Here is a 21,769-nt window from a genome sequence, read left to right as displayed (position 1 = left end):
AAAATCGGTACCTCCTGCCTCTGATCCCGGAACTGCTGGACCAAGTAAAGGAAGCTCGAATTTACACTAAGTTGGATCTCAGAGGGGCGTACCATCTCGTACGAGTTAAAAAAGGGGACGAATGGAAGACCGCCTTCCGCACTAAGTATGGGATTTTCGAATATCAAGTGATGCCCTTTGGGCTTTGTAACGCCCCGGCAGCATTTCAATATTTTATGAACAATGTCCTTCGATAGCTAATCGATGTTTGTGTCATCGTATATATTGACGATATCCTGGTGTACTCAGCTTCTGAGCGGGATCATGCGAAACACGTCCGCGCCGTACTTGAAAAACTTCGGCAACATAAGCTGTGTGCCAAATTAGAAAAATGTTTCTTCCATGTTACAGAGGTCGAGTTTCTTGGGTTCGTTCTAACTCCATGTGGTGTTCGTATGGACTCGCGGAAGGTGGACGCTATCCTCAAATGGCCTTCTCCAACTTCAATCAAAGGAGTTCAAAGCATGCTTGGATTTGCTAACTTCTATCGCAGGTTCATCCCAGGCTTTTCGCATTTGGTGCATCCCATCACATCTTTATTACGAAAGAACAAACGCTTTAAGTGGTCGGATGAAGCGGAAAAGGCCTTCCAAGACTTAAATATTCACCTCAGTCCCAGTCTGAAAACATCCTCGCCCAGATCTCCAGTATGTGGTAGAAACCGATGCGTCCAGTTTGGCGATGGGGGCGGTTCTTTCTCAGAAAGACCCCGAGACAGGTCAACTTCACCTGGTGGCCCTTTGGTCACGAAAATTCACAGCACCTGAACTGAACTATGCTGTAACCGACAAAGAGCTTTTGGCCATCAAGGCAGCATTCAAAGCTTGGCGACATTATCTCCTAGGAGCCAGACACACCATTACTATGATTACAGATCACTGAAATTTACAATACCTAATGTCGGCCAAGGCTCAGTCCTCTCATCAGCTCTGATGGGCGTTATTTTTCGCAGAATACGATTTCATGATTACTTACCGACCTGGTTGCCGAAACGGCAAGGCTGATGCTCTGTCCCGCATAGGGATGGATGAAGCATACTCTAATCCGGATCCTGTACCCATCATCCCAGGGGGGGGGGGGAATCCTTGGAATCACTTCTTCACTGACCCTGGACGACATCCACAAGGAAACTTCACATCTCTTCAATTCCGAGGCCTTACAAGACTGGTCGACCAAAATCAGATATCATTTTGTTACTGATCATTTACCTTTTTTCCAAGGATGTCTCTATTTACCTAGTAAAAAACTTCAGAAACAGGTCATCTCAAATGATCATGAGTCGTTGGTAGAAGGGCACCCTGGAATTGCAAAAACCGAAGCCAAGATCAAGAGACATTTTTGGTGGCCAACATGGCGTAAGGATATCAAACAATTTGTGCTATCATGTGGCATTTGTGCACAGAACAAATCCCAGAAAAAGAAACCATCAGGTCTACTACAGCCTCTGGATGTTCCACCTACACCCTGGCATACGTTGTCCCTTGATTTTATCACAGAACGTCCTCCCTGTAATGGCTTCAATACCATATTACTGGTAGTAGACTTGTTTTCTAAAATAGCCCACTTCATTCCGTTAAAAGGTTTGCCCTTAGCTTCAATTTTGGCAAAGGAATTCCTAGAACAAATTGTCCGGATACATGGATTCCCCTCCGTCCTAGTTTCAGATTGGGGCAGTCAGTTTATCTCACATTTCTGGAGAAAATGTTGCCAGTTCAAATTGACGTAAGGCTTTCGACCAACCACCATCCTCAAACGGATGGTCAAACCGAGAGAACCAACCAAAGATTGGAGCAATACCTAAAATGCATGTTACATCAAACTGAAAGCTATTGGAAGGACGTCTTATGGATAACCGAGTATGCCTACAAAATCTCTTTGCATTCCAGCATGGGGCAGAGTCCATTCTATACAATATATGGAATGCATCCACGAATCTCAGAACTGAACCCACCTCAACATTTGGAAATGCCTGCCGTAAGCAGTCTGCACACAACCATTACCCAAGCCTTCAAAAGGGCAACAGAACATTTAAAACAATATAAAGAAAGATACAAGAAATCTGCAAATCTACATAGGAGTGAAGCTCCGAAGTACCAGATTGGAGATGAGGTTTGGTTAGCCTCAAGGCATATACCACTAAAAGGAACACACACATTTAATCCCAGGTATTCTGGACCATACAACATTAAGGCCATCACCAACCCAGTGGCAGTAAAATTGGAGCTACCCCCGAACATGCGAGTCCACCCCGTATTTCACATTTCCCTTTTGGAACCAGTACAACCAGAAACTCGGATAACGAAACCGCCAAGACCCATCTTGGTAGATGGAGAACCAGAATTCGAGATGAAAGACATTCTGGACTGAAAGTGGGTCAAATCGAAACTTTTCTATCTAGTTGACTGGAAAGTCTATGTTCCCCAAGAAAGATCGTGGGAGCCAAGCGACTACGTTCATGTGCCACGTCTAGTAAACCGGTTCCATCGAAACTACCCAACCAAGCCCGGAGCAGCAAGACACACCACATTGGGATGTGCCTTGGGGGGGGGGGGAGTGCTGTCACAGTACTTGCCCCCAGACATCAGGAACAGACCAACCTGCCCAGGGTACTGGCACCCATGGGGACCTTTAAGGCCCCAAAGGATTCCATAAGGGCTTCCTGGACCTGGTCCTAGCGCCGTTGGCGCCAGGCTCATGCAACCATCACAAATAAGGCAGGTTTCAAAGGGAAAGAACCACGTGCAGACCAGTCTGAGGCAGGCTGAAGGGACTACTTTACCTGAGGTACTACTTGCTAGGGCGTGGTTGGAGGGACTACTTTACCTGGGAAATACTTCTTGAAAGCTATATAAAACACGCCCTCATAACAGAACACGTGTCGCATTATTCTGCACTCCTGCAGCGTAATGCTCACCGTGTCTGTTAACTTCAGGCCTATCTTCAGCCACGCCTGTCCAGTTCTTCACGAGCTACCTGCAAAGGATGGAAGAGAGAGGAGAAAACAGAACAAGGCTCTTACCTGATTCTCCATCTCGATCGCTCTGGAGTTTCCGTTCTGCTGAGCTGAAAAGGAAAAGACATCAGGTTAGCCGCGCAGACCAAGTTAACTACATTGCTATCCTCTGCAACGCTAATACTCACCAGAGGGCTGCTCATCCCAGCGACTCATCGAAGCACCATCACTTGATCGCCACCATCACTCGATCGCTGCTCCGGAGCTGCCGCCCCTGTTGAACACAAAGAAAACATCAGGTTAGCTGCGCATTGGGGAAAGGACTCATTGGACATTTACCTCTTACGCAGCGCTACTACTCACCTGAAGGCTGCATTTCCTAGCGGTCCCGCTAGGCACCACCACGCGATCTCCGCCCCGGAGATACAGCAACTGCAGAATACAAAAGAAACAGCAGGTTAGTTACACAGAAGAACAATACCGCATGTAAAAACTTTATTGCATAATGCTGGTGCGAAACTTAACTTGGAATCCAGCTCAACGTTTCTGGGAAGAAGTCCGCTTCATATTTTCGCACCAAGGGGAAACCTGTAAGAAAGAGGCACAGAAGTGAACTTTTGGGAACTTGAACTCTAAAGCAATCCATACCATTGGTATTAAGACTTACCCCATTGAGTCACTGTTGTCTGGAACTCTGCAGGATCAGTGAAGTAACTAGATCCTTGAACTACTAGGCACCCCTGCATACAGTCGCAGGATGGAGAGTCTGCCATTAATAACGCTAAGGTGAGACATAGCAGAGGGGTGCACAAGAAGGCCACGGGAGGCGGGAGTTGGCCCTCCTCCTTATGGTTGGGTAACATTTTGTTTAACCTTTTAGGCTAACCTGTTTTAGTGACGAAGGAGAGAATCAGAGGGGGCACAAGGAGCCATTCAACATCGGGCCGTCCAGTTCCATTCGGCGCCCCTGTGGAGACCAGGTGAGCGTAACACTACCCCCTTGTTCCTACCTGTCTGCCCGTGCTCCACTGTACCTCTGAGCGGTCTTAGACACTCCTCTGGTTCTTCCTGGGATGGGTGTTGATCTCTGTTGGGCTTCCTGGTGTCTGGGCTTTCACCTTTGGCTCTGCGGCGGCTCTGCGGCCCTCTCTTGGTAGTCTCAGCGCAGTTACTGAGCCAAACGGCCCACCTCTTGAGGTCATCCCACCACTCTTCTTCTTGTATGTTCTTGGTGAGCCAGCTTCTGCTGGTACGCACAAGGACTCCCAAAGCCGCACGCGCGCATCCTCGGTCTTCTGGCTTTCCCAACTTCGACAACTTCCACCTCCTCTGCTGGTCTGGGCCTGGACTGGCCAGTTTGACTTCCTGTTCAGTGTTTCTTCGCTTTTTATCTTCCTTCTGGTTCAGTGGTGCAATATTCATGCCTCCTCAGGGCCTGCTCATGCTAGTACTGTCAAAGTCTCTTATCGGTTTCAATGACATGATCTTCATGTTTCCTCTGGGCCTACTCGTGTCAGTACTACTATAGGTTGCAGTATTGTAAAACAATATGTGGGTGTGGGAAGGAATGCCGTGTGATGGAGGGATGGGCTTTATGATGGGAAAAAGAATGAAATCGGGATTGTGTGACCTAGAATGTACTTTCTCATCCCCAAGAGGGGAGTCCTCCCCTGAAAGGTCCTCCCGTATGTTACCACCCATAGGGGGAATATTGGTTAGTGGCCGCACCACCCTAGCCTTACAGGGAAGGGGTCCCCCATGGGGAAAAGTGATGGCATTCCATGATTCATCACACCTTCCAATCTCTTAATCCCCTCTGGTTCTAGGCCTGCACAAGCAGTTGACGTGGCTGCTCTAGTTTGAAGTAGTGTGTTCCAAAATCCCTGGTATCCAATCCAACATCTTTTAATGCCATTACCATAACTCCCTGAGACTGAAAGTGGCTCAACTCTGAGCCATCCTGGTCTATAAGCAACAGAACCTTCTGTGAGGAGTCAGAAATGTTAGGGGGACAACTTTTGGAAGATTTTTCAAAATACCCCTTTTTATTAAATCATAAATGTTATCAAACCGCCTCACTATCCCTACTCTGACTAGGATTTTCATGCCTATCAAAACTAAAGGAAAACACTCTGAGATAGGATATCTAGTCCTCACACTTAAACATCAAATACATAAAGATATATATATGGCAGTTCATAGTAACATCAACTATTATATTCACAGTCTCTCTTAGTAGCCTAGGTGAGCTTCCTTTCCCCAGGTTTCAGTGTAAATTCAGCTCCAATGCTCAACAAAAAGAAACAAGAAAATCTGTGTTTGTAATACAGTCTTAGTTCAGTTGTTGGCTGCTTTAATGTCAAAGAAAAGCTTGTCTTCTTGGTGAAATAAAGACTTTCCACTTCATCAAAATAGCATCAATGTCATTCCCAGCCTCAATGTTTCCTGTTGTCCTAAAATAAATACTACAGTTCTTTGTTAGGTTAAAATAAATACAACTTCTACAAATGTTAATGAAACACAGTTCTTGGTTAAAATTTATTACATCTTTCTTCATAATATTAAAAGTCACAGTAGGTTTGTCAGGATGACTTCATAGCACTTCTGCTTCCACTGCAGCAACTTTCAACTCTAAGCAACTTCTATAAGAGCTCATCAGAGGGTCTAACTCCTCTGCCTCATAGTTGTCCAACTTCAATTTTGCTACTGAAATATCAAATCTACTGACAACCAAATACACCAGCAACGCTTTAGACCTTTGAGGCTCCAAACAGTTTTCAGTTATGAGAAGATTCCCTTTCGGGTACTTCCCACCTTCAAGTAAGCATGGCATTCTTCCTCTGGATATTCCTTTTCCAGAGGGGCAGCCTCTTTGCCACTCTTGTCTATCTACAACAAAGACAACCCAGAATTGCCTTTAGGACACACTTCTCACTTCTTCCTATTGGCTTTGGCAATGTAGGTTGTGTCAACTACAAAGAACACAGGAAATGGGTCCGAAGATTTAGAGTGGTGCTCCGGTAAGACTTGTCTTGTATGAGCGTTGGCCATTCCCCAGAATCAGGGGCTTGCCCACAGTATTCACAGATCTGCTCTGAATCCACTTTATCACACGGATGTGCAACCCATCCTTCAGCGAGCAGGTGGCTTTTTGAAGACGTTGCAGCACTTTTGAGTCTTCTGAAAGCAGTCTGCTCATTAAAGCCCACGATGCTTGTGTATCTGATGACTCGGCTTTAGAACAGGATACTCCCAGCAAAATCTGTCATGAAGCCAAGTTATCACATGCACAAGCAACCCACATTTCAACACGCAGACACTTTCATTAGACTCAGCACAGGAAACTGAATACAGGAACAGCCAAAGCCTCACATACCTCTTACTGCTGTCCAAACGGACCGTGTGCCTTAGCAAAGTTTTCATTCACTCTATGGGACTCCATTTGAATGGCGGCTGAGCATATTCCCAAAGGGGAGGAAAGAGACTTTTTTTTGGCCATTGTTAGGGGCGTTAAGAAAGCCATGTGCGAATCTCTTCACCCAGGTCTGGACTCTGCTGACCACATCATCAGAGCCATGGCGGCAAGCACCATAATTTGCAGATTTGCGTGGTTAAGGAAGTCTGGATTTGCTCCAGATGTGCAATCTACACTCCTTAACATACCTTTTGATGGGTCTCAACTTTTTGGCAGCAAGGCTGACAAAAGCCTTGAGAAGCTGCAGACCTCGAAGGCAGCAGCCAAATCTATGGGTGCTGCTATTAGGCAGCCTCAGCCTTTTCACCCCAGTGGACCTTCTTGGAGGGGTAGATCCTTTCGCTACTACTCCTCAGTTGGAAGAGCGAGGGGAATGGCTGGTCAAAGAGGCCAAAGAAGATTCCCTCTTGATGGACGAGGAAGAGGTGCAAAGGCCGTTCAAGCAGGGGCATCTTTACCAACAGCCACTGCTTCAGCCGTCTCAAAACCTCTCTGAGGTCTTGAGTCATGAACCTCCAGTGGGAGGCAGATTGTCTCAGCATCTGAAAGAATCGCGAGACATTACTTCGGAGGCTTGGGCATTGTAAACCATAGTCCAAGGTTACTGCCTTCCCTTCATTCGGAGACCTCAGAACCATCCACAAGGGTGCCATTCTTTGAGGGTTCCAGATTCGCTCCTTGTGCAGGAAATTTTGACCCTGCTAGAGAAAGGTTCTATAGACCGGTACCTGTAGCCAAGAGGAACAAAGGATGGTACTATCCATATTTCCTAATACCCAAGAAGGACAGAAGACTGAGACCCATCTTGCACTTGAGATACTTGAACAAGTTCCTCAGGAAGGACATGTTCACAATTGTCACACTTTCTCAGATTCTTCAGGCCCCTAACTCCAGGATTGGATGGTGTCATTTGACCATCAGGATGCTTATTTTCATGTGCCAATCCATCTCAAGCACAGGAAGTACCCGAGGTTCGCTGTTGGAGGTTCTCATCCTCAGTTTTGAGTTATGCCTTTTGGGATGACCTCCGCCTGAGGGTTTTTACCAAACTGATGGCGCTGGTGGCAGCCAGTCTCAGGAGAGGGGGATTCACATCTACCCCTACCTGGATGATTGGCTGATTAGGGCGCATTCTCCTGAACAAGTCCTGGATCATCTCAACGTCACCTGCCACTCCCTTCACAGACTGGGCTTCTCCCTCAATTACAAGAAGTCCCATGTGACGCCATCTCAAGAGTTCCAGTATATCGGGGCCGTACTGGATACATCCTTGGGAAAGAGCTCACCACCCGAGGTGAGGGCTCAAGACATTCTGCATATGGTCTCCAAGTTTCAGAGTGCCCAGCGTCTCCAGGACTTCAACTTTTTGAGGTTGTTCGGCCTCATGGCATCCTGCATTTTCCTGGTGCCAGAGGCTCACCTGAGAATGAGATCCCTTCAATGGGCTCTCAGGACTCAATGGTCTCAGTTCTCAGGCAACATGTCAGACCTACTTCAGGTTCAAACAGGGTCGCACAGGATCTTCTGTGGTAGGCCTGCAAGGACATTATTCTGAAGGGAGAACCTTCTTGGCAACCCTAACCGGAGATAACACTAGCGACAGATGCCTCACTCACGGGGTGGGGAGCCCATTCTAACAATCTGACAATCAGTGGTCGTTGGTCTCCCATCGGAGTCTAAACTACACATCAATCTTTTGGAGCTGAGGGCAATCAGACTTGCGCTGAAGGTCTTTCTACACCGTGTGCGGGGAAAGAATGACCTGATAATAACAGACAACACAATGGCCATGAACTACCTCAACAAGAGAAGAGGTGTAGGGTCACTGCCACTGTGCAGAGAGGCAATGCAGCTCTGGTACTGGGCAATTCAAGAAGGGATCTCCCTATCGGCAACTCATTTAGCCGGAAAGGAGAACACGTCAGTGGACGCTCTGAGCAGGCACAGCACAGTCTCCCACGAGTGGGAACTACTTCAAGAAGTCCTTTTAGAGATCTTCAACCTTTTTTTGGAATCCCTCAAGTGGATCTGTTCGCAACTAGTGTCAACCGGAAGTGCGAACTGTACTGCTCCAGTAAATTTCCTCCAAGAAGAGATCTAGGACACGTTTCCACTCCTGTACGCGTTTCCTCCAGTCCCCGTCATTCCTCACATGATCAGGAGGTTGAGAACGTTTGGGAAACCCATGATCCTAATTGCTCCGGATTGGGCCAGGAGGACGTGGTACACGAACCTTCTGGACATGTCCATCCGCCCTACAAAACGTCTTCCACAAAGAGAGGACCTTCTTTCACAAGAGGAGGATTGGGTTCTACATCCAGAGATCAAGACTTTCAGCCTTCACGCATGGTTTCTGAGAGGCTAATTGAGACCTCCCAGATGACGTAATGGAGATTTTGCTTTCGGCCAGAAGGCCAGCAACAAAGTCCTTGTACCACTGCCGTTGGAACAACTTCTGCAGCTGGTGCAGGGACAAGACTGTAGACACTTCACTATGCAAAAGACCAGAGGTCTTATCTTTTCTACTGTACCTAGCCAATCTGGGGCTCCAGGTTGGAACAATTAAAGGCTAGTTGGCAGCGCTATACATCTTTAAGCACTCGTCTGAAGAAACTTCATTTTTTTAAATATCACTAGTGATACAATTTCTGAAGGGACTCACCAATGTGTTCCCTCCATCTCATTTTCAGGTGCCAGTTTGGTGTTTACATTTCTTATGTGTGCACCATTTGAACCTCTACATTCATTTCCATTAAGTTTACCAACGTTTAAGACCATTTTGTTGGTAGTACTAACTTCAGCTGCCGGTAGAGTGAGTGAGGTGCAGGCACTATTATCTAAACCACCCTTTACAGTTTTCCACAAGGACAATGTCATCCTGAGTGTTAAGCCTTAATTTATGCCTAAGATCATTTCAGATTTTCATGTAGGACAAAATATTTCTACCCAAAAAACACTAGGTGATGTCTCACGGTACTGTCATGATCTCTGCTTCCAAAAGGTCAGGGTTTTCCCAACTCCCTTGGAAGCAGATCCATAACCCAGGTTCCGAGTGCCAACCAGTCCCAATTGGGACCTTTTGGACCCAGTCCTGGCGCCAGTGGCACCAGGCTCATAAATATGCCCAGTCCCAGCGCTGGAAGCGCCGGGCTCATAATGCTTGGGTGGACTTACCTGCAGCAGCCCATGCTGCTTACTTGCCTGCCAGTTGAGCCTCTGATCCTCTTCTGTTTGGAACTACTTTTCCTGTTGGGTGGGGCAGGAGCCACTCCCTAGGTTCAGAACACTGGAACTCTTCTGGAAAGCAGGAACTCTTTTCTTACCTAGGCGTGGCTGTGGAAGGAGACACCTAAGCACTACAGGAGGCTATTTAAACCACACCCGATGGATGAATCTTGCTTTGTGTTATTCTGCATCCTCTGCAGCAGAACGCTCATCGTGTCTTCTGCATCTGATCCTGGGCCTAAGGAAAAAGGCTTACCATCCTGAATCCAGTCTTCAGCAACACCTATAAAGACAAGAAAGACCAGGTTAGCATTACGGTCTTCAGTGACAGCTCTTCACTTACCTGGTCCATCGGCTGTCACCAACGCCTCGCGCTGCATTCCGACATCTGAAAGACAAAGGCTTACCTACTCTTCGTGCGCTCCGGAGGTCTTCACACTGCATTCCGGCATCTGAAAGACAAAAGCTTACCAACTCTTCGCACGCTCCGGAGGCCTTCGGCGCTGCATCCCGCATCTGAAAGACAAAACAAGGTGCGTTTAAAGACATTGAGGAACTTTAATACTCACGTGCCATTACTCCTTTCCACATCTAACCCAGTGGGTATTCCGGCACCCTGCAGCCGCTCCGAACTTGTACCTGCAAAATAAAAAGACAGTTAGAGCGCATCGTGAAGCAGGCAACAAGCGCTTACTTACGTGCTTCCAGGCGCTTCTATTCATCACACGGGCTCCATCTTCAACTCACTTCAGCCCGTCATCCACCATCGCCGGAACCCTGCAAAACAAGAGACATCATTACTAAAGACTTTAAAGACATTAGAATTACTCGAAACTTACCGTTCGTGCAGTAAACGACGGACAGCAGTCCTCTGAAGTCAAGAGGCCTGCTCCCCTTATCCAGTGAAGAAACTGGTTACAGCACCCTGCCCCGAGGCAGATGGAGAGCACGGCGTTCACTTACCTAAGGTGAGAGCGTTAACCTTCGGGGTTCTACAGGAGAAGAGAAAGGGAAGAAGAGAGAGACATTCAATAACCCAGTTCATTAATCCCATATCTTCTATCTGCAGACATCTTACCCTTCGAGTCAGACATACAGTGCCCAGAGGTCCAGCCCAAAGAGCCAGCCATGTGTTACACATCACCTTTGAAGATACGGTATACGCCCAGTCAAGACCGGCGCCTCTACGGGAATCAGGTGAGCGTTACAGAACACAAAGCCTACCACAAAACTCCCGTCCAGGCGCTATGGAAACCTCGGATACCGACCAACTAGCCCAGTTACTTGGGGAACTAAGGGCAGAAGTGCATGCAGCCCGTCAGGAAACGAACGCTCTAAGAAGGGAACTGATTATTTCCAAGGAGCGAACAGATGATCTCGCTAGACAATTGCTACAGTCACAAGCCGGACAGACCCCGTTACCCGCATCTGGGGGAAATCTTCCTTCTACATCCTCTATGAATCCAGTGCAGATCAACCTACCTGGGAATGTACCTCTGGCTCCGCCCGAACTATTTTCTGGTGACCCAAAGAGGTTTGCAGTGTTTATCAATCAGTGCCGGTTGCATTTCTTATGCCGGCCAGCAGCCTTTCCAACTGATCAAGCTAAAGTAGCTTTCGTGCTTTCATACCTTAGTGGCAATGCGGCAGACTGGTCGATCCCTCTAGTAAATCAAGATGATCCGGTCCTCCATGATTTTCAAGCTTTTCAGCTCAGTATGGAAAAACTGTTCGCAAGACATTCACAGGGGCAGGCCTTGGACAATGAGCTTCTTTCGTTGCGACAAGGTAATCAAGACCTTTTGGCTTATATTGCGTCTTTCAACAGACTGATAGTGGAAACTCAATGGCCTGAGGACAAAAGGATTACGCTGTTTTATAGAGGTCTAAGTGGAGAGCTCAAAGATGTGTTAGCCCAAGTAGTGAATCCCCCACAAGATTGTTCGGACTATATAGACTTAGTCATTCAAATAGATCACAGACTGCAGAACAGGAAGGCCGATCGTTCCAAGTTGGATGCTCGAGTATTTTCCTAACCGCCAACTCCTTCCAAAGGAGTAGACTCTGGGGAACCCATGCAAATAGGGGGTCTGAAAGGTCCTCTAACACAAAAGGAGCGGGAAAGGAGAAAACAGTTGCAATTATGCCTCTATTGCGGAAACTCAGGGCACTTTCTTCGAGACTGTCCGGTGAAACCTGCCAAGAAGGCAGTAGGAGCTGCAGTTACCAAAGTTACAAACTCTGAGCAGGGAAACAACCTCGCCCGACAAGAATAGAGGTCCTCTTGCCGAGCGTGAAAACCAGTTCCGTGACCTCACATTTCGTGATACCTATGGTCCTCATTAGCCCTGATAATCCGGATCGATTACATGCAATTGAAGCTTACGTCGACAGCGGTGCCATCGGCAATTATGTGGATCATGAAATGGTTTTGAGGATGAATCTAACTCTTTGTCCCAAGGCTGTAAAGGACGTCATTACTACGGTGGATAGTACGGAGATAGCCTCCGGGCCAGTAACGCATACCACTCAAGAAGTGACGCTAGTAAGTCAAGATGGACACCATGAGAAGATCGTGTTCGATGTGATCAAGGCCCCTCAGTTTCAGATTATTCTAGGAATACCTTGGTTAGAGAAACACAATCCTCTGATCGATTGGCGAGCAAGAACGGTCCAGTTTCCAGAATGTGTCTCTACTTGTCACCCTCCACCTGGTGTTGCACTGGCAGCAATTTCTTCAGAGACTCCCCAGTTACCTCCCGAATACCTAGAATACCAAGATGTTTTCCGGAAGGATCAGGTTAACTCTCTACCTCCTCATAGGTCTTATGACTGCCAGATAGACCTGATACCTGGATCTACTCCTCCTTGTAGTAGAATTTATGCCCTCACCGAGCCTGAGAACCTTCACCTTCGACAATACCTGGATCAATACCTGGCAAATGGGTTTATTCGTCCTTCCAAGTCCCCTGCTTCTTCAGCTTTGTTCTTCGTTCCAAAAAAGGAAGGAGACCTTAGAACTTGTATAGATTATCGCTCCCTGAACCAGATCACCGTTAAGAATAGATATCCGTTACCTTTGATCCCTGAACTCCTGGACCAAGTCAGAAAAGCATGCATATATACAAAGCTGGATCTTAGAGGAGCTTACCACTTGGTACGAGTAAAAGAGGGCGATGAATGGAAGACGGCCTTCCGCACCAAGTATGGGCTATTTGAATATCAGGTCATGCCCTTCGGACTTTGCAATGCCCCGGCCGCCTTTCAATATTTTATGAACGATGTCCTCAGAGAGCTCATAGATGTGTGTGTTGTTGTTTACATTGACGACATCCTCGTTTATTCTTCATCGGAATCTGAACATCGGAAACACGTGAAAATGGTCCTCGAAAGATTGCGTCAACACAAACTTTTCGCTAAGTTGGAAAAATGTGTTTTCAACGTGACTGAAGTTGAATTCTTGGGATTCATATTATCACCTGGCGGAGTGCGTATGGATTCAAAGAAGGTCGATGCAGTTCTCAAATGGCCATCACCATCCTCCGTAAAAGGTGTGCAAAGCATGTTAGGCTTCGCTAACTTTTACCGCAGGTTTATCCCCGAATTCTCTCGAATAGTCCAGCCCATCTCTGCCTTGTTAAAGAAAAACAAACGTTTTGAATGGTCTACCGAGGCGGAACAAGCTTTCCAGGATTTGAAGACTAAATTTATCTCTGCACCAATCTTAAAACACCCTCGCCCCGAACTCCCCTACATCGTGGAAACTGATGCTTCAAGCCTTGCCATGGGGGCAGTTCTATCACAAAAGGACCCGGTAACCAATCAGTTGCATCCAGTGGCATTTTGGTCCCGCAAATTCTCACCTCCTGAAATCAATTACACGATTACTGACAAGGAACTTCTGGCTATCAAGTCTGCCTTTAAGGCTTGGCGGCATTATCTGCTTGGGGCCCGACACACCGTTACTGTGATTACGGATCACCGAAACCTGCAATATTTGAAAAGTGCAAAAGCCCAATCCTCTAGACAACTCCATTGGGCATTATTCTTTTCCGAGTTTGACTTCATAATTACCCATCGACCTGGTACAAAAAACGGTAAAGCTGATGCCCTTTCTCGGATGGGAGTGGAAGAACACTTGATCAACCCTAAACCTGTACCAATCATTCCCGAACAAAGAATTCTGGGTGTAATCGCCACACAATCCATAGAGGAAGTTAAGGATAAAGCCAGGCAACTTGTAACTCCAGCAGACATACAGAATTGGCATCTGCAGGGAAAGGACTTTGCAGTAAAAGACAACTTATTGTATTTCCAAGAACGATTATACCTACCCAGCACAGATTTACAGAAAAAAGTAATCTCTGGTTATCACGATTCATTAATAGAAGGACATCCCGGTATAGCCAAGACCTCAGAAAAGATCAAGCGCTACTTCTGGTGGCCGTCTTGGAAAAAAGATATCAGAGACTTTATAATGTCCTGTGGAGTATGCGCCCAAAACAAGAGTCAAAAGGAAAGACCAGCAGGCCTCTTACGCCCTATTGACATCCCACCTCGCCCTTGGCATACGCTTTCTATGGACTTCATCACCGATCTACCTCCATGCTCCGGATACAATACGATTCTAGTAATCGTGGACTTATTCTCCAAGATGGCGCATTTCATTCCGCTCAAAGGCTTGCCAACAGCAGCAACTCTGGCCCGAGAATTTCTCGAAAACATCGTCCGACTGCACGGTTTTCCTTCGGTTCTAATTTCGGATCGAGGTAGTCAATTTATTTCTCATTTTTGGCGAAGTTGCTGTCGGTCGGCTCAAATTGATGTGAGACTATCGACCAGTCACCACCCTCAGACCGACGGACAAACCGAGAGGACCAATCAAACTCTGGAACAGTATTTACGCTGCATGCTGCAGCAAACTGAAAAAACTTGGAAAGACATCCTTTGGATAGCCGAATATGCCTACAATAACTGTGTCCATTCAGGAACTGGGAAACCCCGTTTTTTCTTTTGTACGGCAGTCACCCTCGAACCTCGGAGTTGGATCCCCTCCAAGATCTTGAAACACCAGCAGTAGACTACCTGCATTCTACAATCAGCCAAGCCTTTAAGGAAGCTGTTTCTCACCTTCAAAGGGCTAAAGAACAATACAAGAAAGGAGCAGATCAACATCGGAAGGAAGCCCCTCAATATCAAGTAGGGGATCAAGTCTGGTTATCCACCAAATATCTACCTCTAAAAGGGCCACGCACATTCAACCCAAGATACCTTGGTCCCTATTCCATCACTACCATAGTAAACCCAGTAGCGGTCAAGTTGGACTTGCCCCCGCACATGAAGATACATCCGGTCTTCCACGTCTCTCTATTAAAACCCGTGCAACCTCAAACCCGACTAACTAAATCTCCAAAACCTATCCTAGTTGATGGAGAACTCGAGTTTGAAGTCAAAAGCATTCTGGACTCCAAGATCTCCAAATCTAAACTATTTTACCTAATTGACTGGAAAGGCTACGGCCCCCAAGAGAGATCCTGGGAACCTGCTGAATATGTCCACGCTCCTCGCCTAATCAAAAGATTTCACCGAACATTTCCTGGCAAGCCAAAACCCCCGGAGAAGCCCGGTTTGGGAGGGGCCTTGAGGGGGGGTACTGTCATGATCTCTGCTTCCAAAAGGTCAGGGTTTTCCCAACTCCCTTGGAAGCAGATCCATAACCCAGGTTCCGAGTGCCAACCAGTCCCAATTGGGACCTTTTGGACCCAGTCCTGGCGCCAGTGGCACCAGGCTCATAAATATGCCCAGTCCCAGCGCTGGAAGCGCCGGGCTCATAATGCTTGGGTGGATTTACCTGCAGCAGACCATGCTGCTTACTTGCCTGCCAGTTGAGCCTCTGATCCTCTTCTGTTTGGAACTACTCCTCCTGTTGGGTGGGGCAGGAGCCACTCCCTAGGTCCAGAACACTGGAACTCTTCTGGAAAGCAGGAACTCTTTTCTTACCTAGGCGTGGCTGTGGAAGGAGACACCTAAGCACTACAGGAGGCTATTTAAACCACACCCGATGGATGAATCTTGCTTTGTGTTATTCTGCATCCTCTGCAGCAGAACGCTCATCGTGTCTTCTGCATCTGATCCTGGGCCTAAGGAAAAAGGCTTACCATCCTGAATCCAGTCTTCAGCAACACCTATAAAGACAAGAAAGAACAGGTTAGCATTACGGTCTTCAGTGACAGCTCTTCACTTACCTGGTCCATCGGCTGTCACCAACGCCTCGCGCTGCATTCCGACATCTGAAAGACAAAGGCTTACCTACTCTTCGTGCGCTCCGGAGGTCTTCACACTGCATTCCGGCATCTGAAAGACAAAAGCTTACCAACTCTTCGCACGCTCCGGAGGCCTTCGGCGCTGCATCCCGCATCTGAAAGACAAAACAAGGTGCGTTTAATGACATTGGGGAACTTTAATACTCACGTGCCATTACTCCTTTCCACATCTAACCCAGTGGGTATTCCGGCACCCTGCAGCCGCTCCGAACTTGTACCTGCAAAATAAAAAGACAGTTAGAGCGCATCGTGAAGCAGGCAACAAGCGCTTACTTACGTGCTTCCAGGCGCTTCTATTCATCACACGGGCTCCATCTTCAACTCACTTCAGCCCGTCATCCACCATCGCCGGAACCCTGCAAAACAAGAGACATCATTACTAAAGACTTTAAAGACATTAGAATTACTCGAAACTTACCGTTCGTGCAGTAAACGACGGACAGCAGTCCTCTGAAGTCAAGAGGCCTGCTCCCCTTATCCAGTGAAGAAACTGGTTACAGCACCCTGCCCCGAGGCAGATGGAGAGCACGGCGTTCACTTACCTAAGGTGAGAGCGTTAACCTTCGGGGTTCTACAGGAGAAGAGAAAGGGAAGAAGAGAGAGACATTCAATAACCCAGTTCATTAATCCCATATCTTCTATCTGCAGACATCTTACCCTTCGAGTCAGACATACAGTGCCCAGAGGTCGAGCCCAAAGAGCCAGCCGTGTGTTACACATCACCTTTGAAGATACGGTATACGCCCAGTCAAGACCGGCGCCTCTACGGGAATCAGGTGAGCGTTACAGGTACAACAAGGAACCTAATTTGTAAGTAGAGGACTCACACTAGTAAAAGGTGAGTGTGCTAGGTCAGGAATAATCATGGTCAATGGATTTCATAATTTTATTAACACAGAATCATAAAACATAACCATTCTTAAAACTATCATTTACACAAACACATGTTATTACTAAAAAGGACCCAGTTTGGTACAAATCCAGTAAAAGAAATGTTGTCAAATATATTTTTTAAGTGCAAAGAACCATCACAGTAATGTATCCTATGATAATATATTAAAGGCAACTATTTCCCTTATTTTCCTTGTGGGTCATATATATTATCCTCTGCGTGTCTCTAAAGTGCTATTTGTCATGTCACTTAAAGTGGTAAGTATCAAAGGGCTAAATGTCAACTAAAGGTATCCTAAAAAGATGAATTTCGATCCTCTAATAACCAAATATCCATTCAAAGTAGGTTAGACGATTAGTGCATCTAGTTTTTCAATCACCAACTGATTTTCGTCTTCTCAGGACAAAAAGGCATATAGCACAAATATGCATTTAAGAACATATGATGAGATGGTATCCAGACTTGTTCTTGTATCTTTGTATTCTTTTAACACCATCCCCAAATAAGTGTAAATAATATTTTCCTTGTTTCTTCCAATTTAAGGTGGAGGGAAATCACTTCATAATCCGACCCAAACATAGATAAGATAATTAAACAATGTATCTCCATTTGCAAATAGAGAAAAGACAACATCTTTCCCAGAATAGACTTAGTTCCTGCAGGCACAGGGTATCATGTGATGGCCCATACGTCCCAGCATAACTCCCTTCGATAGAATGTATAGGGTAGTACCCGTATCATTGAAACTGCGTGTGTGGAAGCCACTCGATTCGTGTTGGAAAACTGCAAGGGCTTCACCATGGATAACGCGGTGTAGATATATTAGACGGCTCTACCCTGCACCTCAGACTGGCAAGGAGGAAGAAAGGTTGCACAGATTAGATCCCTGTAGAGCTCTAAGCTTCTACATTTCGAGATTGTCCAAACTTTGTCTGGATGATCAACTTTTTATAGGTTATACAGGTCACAAACTGGGTCAGGCTGTAACAAAGCAGACTTTATCCAGATGGGTTATTCGAGCAATTTCAGAATGCTACAGGCTGGCGGGCAAATATCCTCCATAAGGCTTAAGGACCCATTCCACCAGGGGCATGGCTATCTCTTCAGCTCTGCAAAGAGATGTTCCTATCAAAAACATTTGTGAGGCAGCTATGTGGTCTACAATACACACGTTCACAGAGCATTACTGCCTTGATTCTTCCCTGAGTCAGGATGGAAGCTTTGGAAAAGCTGTCCTCAATTCCGTTCATGGAAACCATTGATAAATTCTTACTCCCTCCACCAAAAGAAACCCTGCTTTGGTAGTCTATCAAAGATGAAGAATACGGGGGAGGATCCGATCCATTGGAAGAACAAGTTACTTACCCCTGGTAACATTCTTTCGACTGGATGTTCGTCCCACGTATTCCTCATTGCCCTCCCAGCCTACACCGCAGTATAATTTCCCATGCTATAACAGCTTTCGCTCCTTCAGAGCCAAATACGGTCAAACCTGTGTTGATATGGGTAGTTCAAATGAACGAAAAACAGAACTGAAGCCAACGGGTGCTGCGCGTGCTATATATACCTTCGATGACGTCATCCTCGAGACAGAGGCCCTCGAGGGACATCGAGTCAACTGCATTGACGCACAGCACCCTCTGCTGAAAAAGATTTTTCCGAAGCAGTTGAAGCTGGTTATTGAATATCAAAGATGAGGAATACGTGGGAGGAACATCCAGTCGAAAGAACATTACCAGGGGTAAGTTTACTGTGCATCTTCAGTTTCTTTTGTGCACACAATTTTATCATAGATCTGTGCATAATTTGCTGCATCCACATGGGTACCAGATGTGAGTGACCCAGCATCTCTAGTATTTGATTACATATTGTATCCCTTTCAGAACCGACTGCAAATCTTAAGGCTTTTAATTAAATTATTCCAAGAACATGAGCTATATAATAGACTAATTCATTATTTTTTTAAACCACATCATGGTGGAAAGCCCTCCTAAGCCCTCTTGTTGGGTTCAGGGATCCATGCTTTGCTTGCTCGCTCACAGGATTCAGGAAAAATATTTCTGCCTCCCTTTTAAAAGGTGGGTAGCTACCACTAAGTGCCACTGTTGGGGAGATTTATTAAAGTCCACCTGTGGTAGGGCTTCAGAAAACTCACTCTTAGGTGTATAGGGCTCCAACTCTTTGGCCTGAACTACTCAAAAGATTTGGTAGCTATGGTCAAGCAGCCAGGCTTAGTCTATGAGGGAGAGGGGCTGTGGGTGAGTACAAATACCTTTGAGCACCCCTATAGTCAAGGAAACACTTAGACACTGTAGTTATATAAAAAATATGGCTATTTATTATATACACTAACGCAATGCTAAAATCAATATGCAATTCGGGTAAGTAAAAACAGTTCACACAGATAGGTATATACAGTAGATGTTTGCTGTTGCAATACTCAATTCAATAGCAGACCTTAAGATGATTAACAGGTAAGTAGCAAATCATATCATCAACCAACATTTACTGGAAAGAGCAATATTGGTAGGTAAATAACTTTGTGTAAGCCTTATCTGTAGTGTCTCAAAAGTCAGAAGGAGACTCTGGGAGGTCAGTGACCGGTGGGAGGCAGAAAAACGGAAGGCTGACGCTATCAAAGTTATACGTTCTCTCAATATGCTTTTCGTAGCCAGTAGTGGAAAATTGATTCAAAGGGTTCAGGGGGGCTAGGTATGCCACCTGAAGGATTTCAACCCTTAGGACGGATGTCCTGAGGCCTGGGAGAACACAGTTGGGTTGTCCACGCCAACGTGCCTCAAGAAGCTCAGGAAGAGTGAACAGCAACACAATAACTGCCCAGGTAAGTACATAGGAGTGAGACAGTAACTTATTCTGTGAAGAACAACAATGTCACCCGAGGGTCCCCGAGGTAAGACGATAGCAGCTCCGGTTCGGGTCTCTGGCCTTGGTGGCTGGAGGAAGAATGTTTGGTGGGAGCAGACGGTCAGATTCGGCCACAGGGATGTCCAGCAATTGATCTTCGTGGCCCCAAATCTAAAGATAATAACACAAATGAAAGGAGTCATTCTAAAATGGATACTGTAACTATCTAATAGTGTACCAGTGTGTTTAATTTGTCTGGAACTAGGGCTAATTTCCTTTTACATCATGTGGAAAATAAGAAGCTGTGGCCTTTACCTCAAAACTACTGAACCATGTGAAACACCTATATATGCTTTGATGGGAAGGGAATTAGACAAGAAGATAATGGGTGGCTCAATAATTTTGTAACATATTAGTTGAATCTATTGACTGGATCATTAACTAGGAGACAGCCATTTTTACCTTAATTAAGGAACTACAGGTGAAAGCTTACGTCTGGGATCATTGTAAAAACATCACAAACTTGGAAGAATACAAGCAGGGCCATCTTAAACATTTTTGGGGTCCTGGGCATGGACATATTTGGTGCCCCACTCCACCAAACCAAAGGAATTAAGTGATCAAGAATATCTTGTGGCATCCCCCCAACCGTGATCATAACCTATAGGTTTATACGCTGCCTCGCAGCATTCAAAATAAGCATGTTTACTCCCTTTAAAGGCATGGTCTAGTAAAATTTTGTATTGTCCCTACGGTCGGCCATGTTTTTTTAAGCCTAAGTGGCTCGATTTTAGAAAACTTTCCTATGGACCTTACCCGAATTTTCGTCCATTAAACGCACGCGAAAACCAGCACCTGGGAGCCGCCATTTTCTGATAATCCTATCTTTTCCCCGATCGCCCTGGCTGACCTGCTTTTGCGGCACTAAATCAATTCCCCCGCCCTTGAGCCTGACATTATCAAAACATTCATATTCCCCGCCTCTCCCCGTGACGTTATTGTGCTGCGTAGGAAAACGCGCCCAGTCGTCTTCTGCGCGACTCCACACAGAACCCGTAAACCAACACAGATCAACTCACAACACAGTGCGCCACAATTCGGAATATGAAACTGTACTTTAAAATGAAACAGCAACACGGTACATTTGGTAAAGTACATTTATTTGACATTAAATGTTTAGAGAATATTCAGCAATTGCCATATGAACTCCGGAAGCCATTTATTTTCTTTTATCTGTATCCGCAATAACTGTTCCGTTTCATCTTGAGTCACGCGCTGTTCCTTTATGGTACACAGGGTGTTCATTTTCGTAAAAAGAATAACTTTGGAAGCACGGTGAACCGCAAGGCTGTTCCATCAACTAGGCACTAGTCCAGCCTAAAAGTTGTTATGTTGCTTCTAGCCACTAGTACAGCGTAAGGGCATGTGGGCCCTTGGCGATCGTCCCATAATATGGTGATCGTGCTCCAGTTGTTGACACGAAGCTGCAGGTGTCTGCTGAAGAATCCATCCGCCGGTGTCTCAAACAGATGGCAGTGGCAGAATGGGATCAAATACCTATTATGAAAACAAAAAAATGATAATTAGTCTCGCTAGCCGAACTTCATTAATATTACTCATTTTATTTATTACGGCCGATCAGAAACTATTTGCTTGCAAGGATAGTTCAATGGAGTATGTTCGTCTCTAAAATCAATGCGAAAAGTAACAAGATAAATCGAGGCCAACACACAATGATAAACGACAGTTAGTCTACATGCGTGAGGAATGATATGATATATGATATGGCATTTGTAACGCGCCTATACTCAAGTGTTTCTAGGCGTGACGAGGAAGGTGGGGAACAAGGGCAGACAGACAACGATCTTACTAGGCCAGGTGTCTTTCTGATCGCGCATGGGGAAGAGCTGTACATGGTTAGTTGAATACAAATTAAATAATAGGGCCAGCTGGTGGCAAGTGCAAGGTAAATGCCGGGAGAAGGGGCTGAAGGATAT

The sequence above is a fragment of the Ambystoma mexicanum genome, chromosome 2p (genome assembly GCF_040938575.1).
Source record: "Ambystoma mexicanum isolate Mex_15411 chromosome 2p, UKY_AmexF1_1, whole genome shotgun sequence".
Classification (NCBI taxonomy): domain Eukaryota; kingdom Metazoa; phylum Chordata; class Amphibia; order Caudata; family Ambystomatidae; genus Ambystoma; species Ambystoma mexicanum.
This window is presented reverse-complemented; position numbering follows the sequence as displayed.